General features: G+C 37.6%; 1 protein-coding gene across 1 annotated transcript in view; it reads right to left on the bottom strand.

Moving 5' to 3' along the window:
- Positions 1–9,819, bottom strand: part of LOC127635279 (vesicular, overexpressed in cancer, prosurvival protein 1-like) — a 106,023-nt gene that overhangs the window by 4,790 nt on the left and 91,414 nt on the right. The gene's annotated exons all lie outside the window — the stretch shown is intronic.

Below are 9,819 nucleotides of genomic sequence, written 5' to 3'. Positions count from 1 at the left end.
CACACGTTGGTGTAGCAATCCTTATGAGGACTCTCCATAGACATAATGATTTTTATACTGTATAAACTATAGATTCTATCCTCTAAACCTAACCCTACCCCTAAACCTAACCCTCACACACACACACACACACACACACACACACACACACACACACTTACTAACGTTTTACTGCCGAAAAGCAGCGCATCCTCCGTTGCTAGTTCTAAAGTGACGTTTTTGAACTAGCAATGAAGGATTATGCTGTATCAAAGCTAGATACACTTGATCAATACAACAGGTTTATATTATCTGAAATATCTGTGGGAAAAACCCTTGCACTTCTGACGAGAGCTGCAACAAAAAAGGTAATCCCCGAAGCGATCTCTCATTTTATGAGTTTATCTCTTTCGATCCCTCAAAAACAAACTCACACATACACACGTACAAATGCACTACCTTAATACTTCAGTAAGTGCTCCAGTAAAGCAGCGCAAGCCTCACTATCCTCCGTTGCTAGTTCTAAAGTGATGTTTTTAAACTAATAATGAAGGCTCGGACTGTATCAAAGCAAGACGCTGAATCTGTGGTGGAAGAAAGTAGTTCCACTCTCAAGAGTAGGGATGAAAACCAGAAAATGTCTTGAGATAAAACTGAACGATGTATTAAGGTGTGGTAACCGTGTTATAACCAGAATAATTGACTCCAACACGTTGAATTATTGAAAAATAATGCACATCCGCTGCACATCCACATTACCACCTTAAATGGTCTGTCATCAAATATTCCATAATGCCATTCCATTCCATTCCATAAATATATATACAGTGTATGTCAGTGTGCATGAGTGTGTCTGTGAGTTTAATATAATTTTGATGAATTGCATCCATTACTGATTTTATTTATTATATAGATCATAAATAACAGATGGATTATGATATGCGGCACCACAGGACACTTCTCAAGCTGCTTAATATTTTCCAACTATGTTCTGTATTGCAGTACTATGTGCATTTTTATAGCCTAATTCTTACTTGGATCATTTTACAGTTCGTACACATTAGTTTCTTAACACAGAGCTTGAGGTAAATCTGAGCCGCATCTGATATTAATGAGCTCAAGTGAATGCAGAAAAGCAGAAGTGGAGAAACTGATATATCTGAAATATCTTACATCAATTCGATTTTTCCTCTTTGGTTAATCTATGAAATATTAACCTATAGTATAAGCTGTAAAATGTTTAGAGTTACAGGCCAGATTTATGGAATACGTGTTATTTTAATTACCGATTTACATTGGCATAATTTATATTTAGATCTATGTATAGAGGTCGACCGATATTGGTTTTTTCAGGCCGATGCCGATCTTTTGAAATCCGGGTCGGCCGATGGCCGATTAATGCTGCCGATTTATTTTGGCCGATATGTGCTTGTTTTTAACCTCTTATTTGAACCTTTTATTTGAAAGATAAAATGTAACACAAATAATTACTTAAGATAGACAACATTTCTCAACAAATACATTTATTGAACACTTGACCAATCTGCACTTGTACACTTAAAATTAAAAATGTATAATGTAAAAACATATTGTATAAATAATGTATAACAAATATATTAAATAAACAAAGCAGGTGTTACGAACTGCTCCGAGACATGAAGGTTGAGATCCAAATGCAGCTTTAATTAAGGGGCAATCCAGACAGGTAATCCAATATTCAGAGCATCCAAGAGAAGCACAGGCATAACTAGGGATGGGTATCGGTAAGGTTTTAATGGTATTACTATCTTAACGATACTGCTTATCGATCCGGTACTTTAACGGTATTCTTAACGGTTCTTTTTGTTATATATATATAATTTTATTTCAGGAAGGTCTACTAACATTACTGTTCAGGTGTGGTCTAAAAAGAAATCTAATAAAGTAATCAATTGTAAAATAACACTGCATAGTTTATCATAGATAGATTAATGCAGAAGTTATTCATTCAAGAGCTGTAAGTGATTTTCTCTTTGCCTTTTGTTGTTTGATTCGCAGTAATGGCTCAATCGTCACATGTTTAATAGACAGCTTCTCCTTTAAGACCGAGTCTAATAGGCTCCTGATGCAGCATATTTTCTCCCCAACTATTTCCATAACTACGTCCATTTAAGACATAAACTGTGTTTAAGTGAATCTCCAAGCCGGTCGTTTTGACATATTTTTGTGTATAGTTGATCGTTTAGACGCATGAAACCCAAAGTAGCCTATACGTTGCTTGTCTCTTTGCGGTGTGTTTCGGAGCGCGCGCCGCCTTGGGAACGGTATCTCTTGCGCTCTTTTTATTATTAAATGCGTCCCACAATTTAGCAACAGTAGCTAGACTGCATTTTACAACAATCACCGATCGTGCTGATTCTGACGTTAAGTTTGAGTTTTAGGGAGAAATGTCAGTGCACCGCTGTGAAGGGAAGGAAGTTGTGCTAGACAGAATGCGGCTTATGTATAAATATTATTTTTATAATCTTTGGAAGGCGAAATCTAAAATAAAATCAGACTAATAATCACAGATCTAAACCAGGCTATGTTTGAATGTTTAGTTCTGTCACTCATTATGCAGGGCTCTTGTTGTGCTCGCTGTGCGCGAGATCTCTCTCTCTCTCTCTCTCCCTCTCTGACTGCGAATAGCTAAATTGCATCACAGACGAATGGTTTCATATTATTATACATAGAAATGGCTGGCGAGATAAAATAACTTTCTCTTTATAGCAATAAAGAATGTATTTTCTTAATTTCTCCAGTACCGACAGCAGAACCGATAACGTCCGAGCTTACCAAAGCCAGTCCTTCACTAGCCTATAGTGCGTTGGTATATTTTTATTACTTATTTATCTGCATTGAGTGACAACCCTCTCAAATATAAGACACACAAACAGAACAAATAAAAGTCTCAGATTCACTGTCTGTAATTGCAAAATTCTTGCTTACTTATTGTGACATGAGAGCAACCCTTCTGCTGTGATAATGCAACTTCAACTACGCTATCAATATCCAAAGTAGCCGAACGTCATGTCAACTATCGCGTTTGTCACGTTTTTTTCTTGAAGTTGGCATTAACATATCAAAAGTTTTTAATTAAATCTAAAGAAGTTATACAAATGTAACCCTTACTGTTTTCTCCAAGAAACTTAGCTCCTTCCTTAGGCACTGGATGAGGTCAGCTCACTCTGCTGGAAAATGACTCTAGGGGCAGCGTGCGTCGAACACGTGTTCCACAACAACACTAGGCTGCCCACAGATGCGCCTGCCTAATAATCGGCTTGATATGCGTGGATATTGGCCGATGCCGATTATGTAAAAAATGCAAAAAATCGGCAGATTAATCGGCCGGCCGATTAATCGGTCGACCTCTATCTATGTAAAATACAGTATTTGCTATATTTTTGTAAATGTATATATACATATATATATATACACACACACACACATACACACAGCTAATGAAACAGAAGTCCTGGGAATCTCTTATTGATGGTGGCTTTGTTTAGTCTTAAAATGGAACACAACTGAACCAATTTATTTAGTTTTTTCAATTCAACTATTTCCTGTAAACAAATGAGAGAGAGACCCTTTCCTTAATTTATCATAGAAATAAAATCCTAGGGAATGATTGATTGATTCAAATGATTCATTGAATATTCCAAGAAATGTATAAATAACTTGTTATCTGTAGACCATTTTCTATGAACATTTTTTCTTTACTTCACAATGGTTAAAAGAATCATAAGTATTGTTCTAAAAGACACTTCTTTGAGGAGACTGACAAAAATATATTAGTATTTTAACTACATAATGTAAATGTTTCAGGGCACACAAATCATATCTATTATGCACAGTCATATATATTTATGTGCAATTTGTGCCATTTGAAGAAGCAACCATTTTCATATATATATACTATATATATATACTATATATATATATATATATATATATATATATATATATATATATATATATATATATATATATATATATATATATATAATGTAGATTTATAATGAAATAAATTAATAGGGTGGCACAATGATATTTTTGTCTACAAAACTAATTTCAAACATTTAAGCATACACCTTCAGATCAAAAGAATTTTAAGATCATGAGAAACATTTCAGGCAAGTGTTTCAAAGCCTTTGACCGGTAGTGTATATACTGGTTATATATATATATACATACTGGTGTCCAAAAGTTTGGAAGGAAATTGGTACTTTAATTCACCAAAGTGGCATTCAACTGATCACAAAGTATAGTCAGGACATTACTGATGTAAAAAACAGCACATCACTATTTGAGAAAAGTAATTTTTGATCAAATCTAGACACGCCCCATTTCCAGCAGCCATCACTCCAACACCTTATCCTTGAGTAATCATGCTAAATTGCTAATTTGGTACTAGAAAATCACTTGCCATTATATCAAACACAGTTTAAAACTATTTGGTTCATTAAATGAAGCTTAACATTGTCTTTGTGTTTGTTTTTGAGTTGCCCTAGTATGCAATAGTCTGGCATGTCTTAAGGACAATATTAGGTCAAACATGGCAAAAAAGAAACGGCTTTCTCTAGAAACTCATCAGTCAATCATTGTTTTGAGGAATGAAGGCTATACAATGCTTGAAATTGCTTCAAAAATTTAATACAAAAGGTGTACACTACAGTCTTCAAAGACAAAGGACAACTGGCTATAACAAGGACAGAAAGAGATGTGGAAGGCCAGATGTACAACTAAACAAGAGGATAAGTACATCAGAGTCTCTAGTTTGAGAAATAGACACCTCACATGTCCTCAGCTGACAGCTTCATTGAATTCTACCTGCTCAACACCAGTTTCATGCACAACAGTAAAGACAAGATTCAGGGGTGCAGGACTTATGGGAAAAAGTGCAAAGAAAAATGCAATTTTGAAACAGAAAAACAAAAACAAAAAGTTAGAGTGGGCAAAGAAACACAGACATTGGACAACAGATAATTGGAAAAGAGTGTTTTGGATCTTAACCCCATTGATATTTTTTGTGGGATCAGCTAGACTTTAAGGTGCGTGAGAAGTGCCCGACAAGACACTACAGGAAGTGTGGGGTGAAATGTCACCGGAGTATCTAGACAAACTGACAGCTAGAATACCAAGAATCTGCAAATCTGTCATTGCTGCATGGGGAGGATTTTTTGATGAGAACTCTTTGAAATAGTTTAAGAAGTTCTGAACATATTTTTTCAAATTGTAATAGTAATTTTTTCACATTATTAATGTCGTGACTACATTGTGATCAGTTGAATTCCACTTTGGTGAATGAAAGTACCAATTTCTTGGTACACACACACACACATATACATATATATACATATATATAATTATAATGATAAATTAACATTTTTATAGTAAGAATGTTGGTAGAACGAGATAGTTCAACTAACAATTAAAATTTTCCTCATCATTTCTTCACCCTCATACCATCCCAGGTGTGTATATCTTTCTTTCTTCTGCTGAACACAAATTATGATTTCTTTAGTAAAAATATCTCAGCTCTGACAGATCAATATATAAGTCCTTGGCTTTTTTTTTTTTTTTACCTTAAATCTCCACTTTCTCTTTCAGATGTGAAAGTTAAACTAAACAGGTGCTGCATGTGACAGTCAGATGTGAAATTGAAAGTGGAGATTTAGAGTAAAAAAGACTTACATTTTGATCTGTTTCTCACCCACACCTATCATATTGCTTTTGATTATATGGATTTAACCACTGGTTAAATTATTTTATGCTGCCTTTATGTGCTTTTTGCAGCTTCAAATTTCTGACCAGCATTCACTAGCACAGTATGGACCAAAAGAGCTTAAATATTATTTAAAAAAGCTTAATTTGTGTTCTGCAGAAAGAAAGTCATACACATTTGGGATGGCATGAGGGTGAGGAAATGATGAGAGAATGTTTATTTCGGGGTCAACTATCCCTTTTAGTAAATATTTTAAACATAAGGGTTGTAACAGATCACTGAAAAGTATTTGCGTGCCAGAAAAGCGGTTATTTTTCCTGTGAATACTGTTGTCATGACGAGTACATATCTTTGATGAGCTATTCAACAGATTGGACAGATTCTTGTGTTGAGTAACTTCAAAGTCTTTCTAGCAAGTCAGTCCATTGTCAGCCATTAGGAATGCTCCCGGCAGGCTATTTCCAGTCATGCAAGTTTAGCTCCTATCTACTTGAATAGAGAAAGACCAAAATCAAGATTTTGTTCTGTTGGTCAAGATTACAAAGATTTCAAATCAGCCAAAAAATCGAACTTGTTTGCATTCACGTTATTCTGATGATGCACGAAAATCAGATGGAGGGCAGGAAGTGAAATGCAGAATGGACGAGATGGAGGAAAGTAAGTACTGTACTAGTTTAGACGTGATTACGAAAGAAAGATATAAACAGAAAATCACAACATATGTTGGACGTGATCCTTATGTTATGAAGAGGAGCGATTTTTCAGCTGAATTGAAATACTTACCTGCCATCGAGGCAGTAGATATAAGCAACTACCTTCATTCTACTCCAGAAAATAAATGAAAGCATACAAAAGTATGGAAGCATACAACTTTTTTGTTAGTGGTTGGGTCTTGCCTTCCTCGTGTCTATGTTGATCGTCTCTGGACTAGAGCCCTGCACGGGCCAAAAACTCCAGCCCTAGCCCGGCCCTGGCCCATAGGGTTCAAGCCCTAGCCCAGCCCCAGCACGAAAACATCTGCAATTATTCAGCCCGAGCCCGAAGTCAATATTCAAGCTCTCTGACGCGCGCTCTCTCTAATCTATAGGTTAAGTTATTATAGGCCTCAAATATAAAGTTACAGTGCCACCGGCAATCATGCCCAGAAATATTATTACCGACTATCCATTACAGAAAAGTAAAAGCATGCAGTAGATAATAGCCAAGCTACGTGATCCAGCAGCAAACAAGTAAATAAAGATGTACGGCCTACCTTTCTTTGATGTGAAGTAACTTTACAGAAACTGGAGAACAATGTTTCAAAGAACTCTTCGCCAACTGGCTAACGTAAAAAATTTATAATAATCTGTTGAACTGAGTACAGGCTGAACTGTCACTGTTTATTGGTGATGTTGTGAAGAAAAAGAATCACATCCACCGTTGAAGGCTTCAGAGCGGTTCTCCTCTCCTCCAGCGTCCTCCCTGCTGTGCTGAAAATGCGTTCGCTGCTACTGCTGATTGCATGTATGCTCAACACATGACGGGCGAGACTTGACAGCAAAGGAAGGGTCTTCTCATGTTCACTCCACCAACCCAGCAAATCTTCATCGTCAAATTCCATTTTCTGGTTAAGGTTGAGGTATATGTGAACCTCATCCACAGCTGTCTCATCACCCTGGGTGACATTCTCCCACTCAAATTCGAAGTTTGACAGTATTCTCTTTTTTGCTGCCGGTGGCGGCGGGCAGCTAGCTGACTCCTCAGTCACATTTCCACCGGTTGCTCGATAACTTGCGATCCAACTCTTCGCATCTTGCAGGATGGTATCTCTCTCAGTAGCACAGAACATCCGCAACAGGTTGAATTTTGGCCACAGGAATATTGCCAGTTTATGGAGTGGCTGAATCTGGACCTTCTTGCCAATCCACTCCAAGTGGCGCTGGCGGATGGTAGCTTGATAAGGCATGTCAGTGCTTACTGGCTGGGAATGATGCGTCAGCTTCTCGTGCCACAACACAACAAGGTTCAAAGTTGGATATTGATCCCCTTCCAACTCCTTTGTTGGCTTTGTTTCACAAACCGGACTACTTTCTTAACAGCCAGCAACGTTGCACCAACCTCTGGGACTGTTTCTGACAACTCAGTGATGTCCAAGGCATGTCGGAGGACCGTGTTGTAGATGTGATCCTGACAGTCCAAGCGCCGGTAAGGTCATAATGCAGCAACAATATTCGAACCTTGGTCTGTTACCCACACCACCTTAGTCATTACAGAGGGATCAAACTTCAGAATTGACACAAGCTGCTTCTGCAATTCCTTGCAGATATTTTCAGCTGTTTTAGCATCATCGTGAGGGAACATGGCAGTTGTGAGTACATTACTCTTCAACTTGAAATCTGATGTTATATAGTGACATGTAATCACCATGTAACTGACCTTGCAGTAATCATCAGTCCACATGTCTGTGGTCATCCCAACATTAACTGAACATATTACCTCTTTTATCTCAGCAACAATCACTTCTCTTTTTGTTGTTGCCATTTCGTGGCAGACATTTGTGGATTCAGGCAACAACTTTTCAGCAGACAAGCGACCATAGACTGCCCCGGCGTTAATTAGTTCCTGGGCTAAATTTATAAATCCGCCTCCAGCCACCGTTTGAAATGGCCGTATGTCTTCGCAGCAGAAATCCACACACATATTGGTGACTTGGGATTTAGCATTAGCTGGCACTGGCTTCGAGAAGAACTCAGACATTGATAACTGTCTCGTGGTAATAGAGCTAGCTGTAGTGCAGCCGTGCTCGACATGCCATTGTAGGTGAGATGTTCCTGTTTTTTTGCTGTCATGAGCAAGAATAGTTTTGTAGATTCTGCACTGCACATGACCAATTGGCTTCTTGTTTTTTGTGGTAATAAAATCGAAATTCTTCCAAAATGATGCTTTTCCAGAAGCATTAGGAAGTTTTAGAAACTCCCCAAGCTCCAACTTCTCCCTGATGCTCTGCATGGTCAACTGTGAACTGTCACGTGTATGCTAATGCACATGTACATGCCTATAGGCTATGTATAATATTATAGTATTATAATATATGATTTTATTTATAATTATAGGCTATATATTACTTGTATTATTTTAGTGCGCGATTATGGGCACTATGAAAGGAGAGAAGTTAAAGGGAGCCCTATATATTAAAAAATAAATTGGCCCGAGCCAGACCCGAATCGTCTCAGCATGTCGGGCTCCGTCTGGACTCTCTGGATGTCATCCTCTCCTCTCGTATATGCAATGCTTCTGACATGGGCTTACCTTTCTGATAACCGAGGATAACCCAGTCTACAAACTCAAAATCATTTAAAGCACCAGGGCAGCCTATAGAGAACAACACCGTAGCAATAAGGCTGCACCCTGCAAAGACTTTGTAGTTAGCTTTGCTAATATTTTTGTTCAATTACAGGGGTATAAACAAAGAAAAACTATGAATTTAACTTTACAAAGTATGGAAAAAGCTAACGTTACAAAAACATAGCGACATAAGTTGTATTAACTTACCTTTGACGAAGTGGTCACTGCACATTATGCGACTCGCCTCCTCCCGACCGCAGACGCAGGTTTACAAGCCATATTTTCCAACGTTTTTCAGTCAATTTCTTGCATTTTTCCCCTTATGAACAACAACTTTTGGTACACGATAAAATCTCCTTAGCGGTTTCTCGTTTTGATCAATTTGAGCAACAGTAAACAACGCAAAACATAAGCATTTTGAGTTTATGATAGTGCTTCCTATGTAGAAAATTACTTCCTGCCCTCCATCTACATTTTGCGCCACAGCAATGCAGTGACGTCATGTGCAAACAAGCTATACTGGAATCATAAATTGTGTGTTTTTTTTACACCTCATATTAAGCTAAAAAATGCACATTTGTTGGCTTGTATAGCTAATGTGTGTTCTAGTGTTGATTGACAAGTGATGTCTGTATCTAAAAGATGATTGGCTCTTTTAACTGTATGGCGAGACTGGCTGTTTTATTTATATGACCCGCTGAACGCTTTTACATATGCCTTCCGAGAAAGTTGAAAGGAAAATACAGCACCTGTGCCCCCAGGCTTAAGCC

The sequence above is a fragment of the Xyrauchen texanus genome, chromosome 42, assembly GCF_025860055.1.
Source record: "Xyrauchen texanus isolate HMW12.3.18 chromosome 42, RBS_HiC_50CHRs, whole genome shotgun sequence".
NCBI classification, from domain to species: domain Eukaryota; kingdom Metazoa; phylum Chordata; class Actinopteri; order Cypriniformes; family Catostomidae; genus Xyrauchen; species Xyrauchen texanus.
The sequence above is the reverse complement of the archived record's forward strand: the minus strand, read 5'-3'. Positions and strand labels throughout refer to the sequence as shown.